Below are 4,605 nucleotides of genomic sequence, written 5' to 3'. Positions count from 1 at the left end.
GACAAGTTGGAGAAGTGATCTCGTGGTCATCGGTCTTGCAGAGTCCACATCGATAAGACACTGCGCCAGCTAATACAGCTTCATCTGGCGCTGTAAATGGACAGGATCGGCGCATGTGGCCCGGTCGGAAACATTTGTAACAATAGACGACACTGGGTTTATATGGCCGAGGTCGTAGAATGCAGCCATAGTAGTACAGGCGGGCTGGGGGAGTTGGTGGGCCCTGCAAGGTGACGATGCAAGAGCGCCCCTTTCCCATGTAACGCGCTTGAATGACACGGTGAGTAGGACAATAGAGCTCACGCTGGAGAGCAGTCTGGTCCTCGCCAACGTCAACGTTGTAAACGACACAGCGCTGTAGATCCGAGCCCTCTACCAGGTACACCTGGACCGGCACGGTGACCTCGCTCGTTATCGAGAGACGTTGAAGCGTTTGCAAACGCTCGACAGCAGCTAATGTCGGGAGCCACACAGCGATGGTATTTGACTTCTTCCGGGCCGTGAAGCCGCGGAAGCCTGTGGTGCCAAGACAAGCGTCTAGGTTCGCCTGAATAATCCTGTTCGGAATCTCCGTGAGGCTTGTGGGGGCCAGAGCTTTAATGGTTGCTTTATAGCAAACTGAGCCCGGTGTCGACACAACTGGGTGGTCAGTCGTTAGACAGGAACGCTTGCCTTGGGAGCCGCTGTTGGCCGAACACGAATCTGGTGCAGATTGCTCCGAAGGACGCTTCTGAGAACCACGGGGGGCCGACGGCACAGATGGTAGCGCAGAAGACAAGTCCATAGGAGTACTCGTTTCATCATGCACAACAACTGGAGTCCCATTCCCAATCGGTGTCTGGGAAGCCATCGCCGGGCTCCGCCCTAAGGGCAGATCACTCACGGTCTGATGTGCATTTTGGGAAGGCGATGGGTGGGCTGTAGCCGAAGGACTTGGAGCAGGAACCAGGAGCTGGGATCCAGGCTCAGGTGTCAATTGTGTGGCCGGTAACGCCGGTGTGACGAGCGGCGCCGGCGAATCTACCGCCGCCAGCGCGTCACCGGAGGCACTAGGCCTAGTCCCAGTGTACAACTCAGCTGCAGGGCCGATGGAGTGACATTCGCTGAATGTCAAAAAACCGGACTGCGCATGAGCATCCGGGGCGTCCTCAGATGTCTTGGGGTCCAATCTCTTGATGTATGGAACGTATTTACGCGGAAGGCGAGATTTTTCACAGGAGCGGTGAGCAGCCACCTTAGCAGGGAAACTTCGTCGTCCCTTTTCAGCCACCTTAGCAGGGAAACTCTGCTCTTTTTTGCAAATAATGTTCAGCCTATATTCCAATTTTTACGGTATGTACAATCGTGGTCTGTCCTGTCGCCCTTCCTTTTTGGCGCTATTTTCCATCATATCTAAATACCATCTAGCCAAGCAAAAGGGTGGCTTGCTTGGTGAAACATTATTCTACCCTAGATTTAGATTTGCGTATCTCATTTGCGTCCCCTACGCAGATGAGATAAACAGTAAAAAATTATGCAGCCGTTCAGCCATGGGCGTTGCACTGAGTTGAAACCCACCGCGGCAGCGTAGTGCCTATGGCGTTGCGCTACTGAGCTCGAGGTCGCAGATTCAATCCTCGCCGTGACAGCCGCATTTTGATGAAGGCGAAGTAATACGAAAATGCACGTGTACCTATGCTTACGTTCATGTTAAAGAACCCCCGGTCGTCAACACCAAAACCGGTGCACCTCAAGGTCAAATCGTGATTTGAGAAAATACAATCACTCCCCTTTTCTTGATATTTTTTTTTTGCAGCGAAGCTGTATATGGCTCATTTCTGGAAAAAAAAACTGCGTGTGTCTGTCGAGCCGTGTGGATTGAGAATTTTTCCCCATACGTGGGCCGATCCCGAGATAGTGCAATAACGGGCCGGCCCACGGGGGAGGTGAAGCAGGCTTTAAGCACTTCGCCAACTTACAAAAATAAGTTTAATATCTTAGGTCCAAGCACAACTTGTATCAGATATTAAGCTGATAACAGCAGATACTTCACTTTGACCTGCGTCGGCCATGTCTACGTTCGCACCGCCCTCTCTCCGTCGGCGTTCGAAACGCTTCCGTGTCGCCTTTCCTTTCCTTCGGTTCACCCGTGGTGGCGTTCCGGTAAGCTTGCGGCACACCGGATCCGCGAGGCGGAAAGAAATGCAAACCGTCCATCTGACCCCAATTCCACAAACCTGGATCGTTTCACCGGAGCAACGGCCAAGTTTCAGAGGGAGATTGTGGGTAACCAAATTTGTGTGGTCTGTGTTGTGTGTGACCATTTGTGGTTTTCGAGTCACCTCACAACCATTACTGCACTGCGGGACGTCGACCAACTAAGGATGGCCTTGGCTACCGCGAAGCAGTGTGTACCCTGCTAGTGCGGTGAGGTGCGTGTCGGTTCTAGGTGTCGGGATTCGTTAGTAAAAGATGTCGTGCCGCGTTTTGTAACAATACATGGGCGTGTATACCCCCCGGTACCTCATTATCTTCCGAGGCGGAACGTCGTGGAGGAGCGACTAATCGCACCTCGCCTTCCATTTATTTACATACGGCGCTTGACGAAAGGCAATGGACAGTTCGCCATTAAGCGGCCCACAAAACAGCTCCGCTGCTCATCCCCCTTCATAGAGTGGAATGGCACTGTTTATATATATATATTTTTTTGCTAAATTGGAGGAGAGCGACACTTCACCGTTACATTCATTAAACGCTGATAAACTGATCGATCGTCAAGAACATCGGCAGTGGTCGTTTATAACGATCCGTGTCATTTTCTATTCTTATCATTCGGAGCACCATGTGCCAAAACCCGACCACAACAGCAGCTCGGCTTTGTGAGGTCCACTGACTACAGGCGGAAACAGTGTAAAATTAAGCGGATTTGATAAAATGGCGTCCCTTGGCTGCGCATTTACAACAAGTTATCGCTGCCGCTGTAATATGACGTAACACATTTACAATATACACCCTCTTAAGGCAATGCATGCGTTCCGTGGACCAAAGCGCAGTGTGCCCTGTGCACCAGCGAACAGGAAAGTAGGGCGCCTCGACAGTACCGCTTGGAGAGCGCGGAAACCAGCTGCGTTGGCGTAGTGTGCTCCGAGACGGCGGCATTAGAGCACACAACGAAACCACAACCACAAGAAACACGTTACGCAAATATATTCGCAGTCGACGCCAGCCGGTGTCACGCGGCTTCGACCGGCGTCGAAGCACACTGCGACGACACCAGGGCGACGCTCGCTCGACGCAAAAGGCTGTTCACGCCAGATCACAGCGCTTACACCCGAAGTCGCTTTCAAAGCTGTTGTTTCGTTCGTTTATAATTCGACAGGTCTTGCCTAAAGGCAAAGCGAGCAAAAGAAAGTCAAATAGGCTTTCCAACTCTGTATCATGCAGGAACTGCAGCAGTGTCTCGGCGCACTTATATTTTATCACCGAGTGATGGCAGCTTTAGGGTACGTCTGGTTGTTGTTGTTGTTGTTTTACTTGTTGTCGACGTTGTTGTCATTGTTGTTGTAGTTGTCGCTTATTGTGGTTGTTTTCGTTGTTGTTATTGTTGGCGCTGTTGTAGTAGTTGTATTTATCGTTGTTAATGTGGTCGTTCTAGTAGCAGTAGGAGTATACTAGTAGTAGCAAGTAGTAGTTGTCGCTGTATTTTTTTGTTGTTGTTGAAGTTGTTGTTATTGTATTTGTTGACGTTAGGGTCGTCGTCTTTGCTGTTGTTGTTATTATTGTTCTTCTTCTTCACCCGTGCCTCCAGCGGATACCCGCTTTAGCTCTGATTATGCCCTCGGACAAAGACCACGAGAGAGGAAGTGCATGCTTAGTGGTACACAGTATGCTAACGAATTGGGCCATACATTACGAGTGGTTAATTATGAGCAATAAGTTGCACAGACCATTTAGGCAACTTCTTCACGAAGAAGACCTGCACGCATCTGTTAAACTATAAAATGCCGTTGGACAAACCGTGTGGTAAAAAAGGAAAAAGAAATTGAGAGTTAGACTGCTGCAGATAGCGCCATTCCTCAGGCTCCTCCTTTTAAGACGCGAGTAGCAGTATGAGGAAGGGGTAACTTTCATTTCTTCCATTCTCAATCAAATTTCAAGTCTATGACCGTGACTTGACACGAAACATTGTTCCCACATCGTTCTATTTATTTGAAACTTACAAGCACCTCCTTCCGCGCCTTCCTCTCTGACGAGTAAAGAAAGCGGGCTGTCGCATTCAAAAAAGTATAAAAAAATGACAGTAACTTCTCCAGCGCAGTCAACCTAGACTTGTCACACGTACCTTTTCCGTGCACTCAGTGGCAGTAGCTGCAAGTATGTCGCCTACCAGAGTGATCAGAATGATGCCGTGCACAGTGCACGCGATTCCTGGCGCACCTTGACTGCGATGCCTCCGCGTAAGGAACACCACACTCATAAATACCTGTATAGAAAAACAAAGCATAAGTTTTCCTTTAAGAAGAATAGTAAGCTGGGCGAGCTTGTACTGGTTCATGTTTTGAGGCTAGCGCTATAACTGACATGGAACGCACGTATGTGTCGTATTTATTTATTTATTTATTTATT

General features: G+C 49.5%; 1 pseudogene; it reads right to left on the bottom strand.

Moving 5' to 3' along the window:
• Window positions 1-1,872: 1,872 nt before the first annotated feature.
• LOC126523091 (U2 spliceosomal RNA) lies at window positions 1,873-2,051 on the bottom strand (annotated as a pseudogene).
• Between the last annotated feature and the right edge of the window lie 2,554 nt (window positions 2,052-4,605).

Source organism: Dermacentor andersoni, chromosome 6 (assembly GCF_023375885.2).
Source record: "Dermacentor andersoni chromosome 6, qqDerAnde1_hic_scaffold, whole genome shotgun sequence".
Lineage (NCBI taxonomy): Eukaryota > Metazoa > Arthropoda > Arachnida > Ixodida > Ixodidae > Dermacentor > Dermacentor andersoni.
Note: the sequence above shows the minus strand (reverse complement) of the source record. Positions and strands in the feature narration are given on the sequence as shown.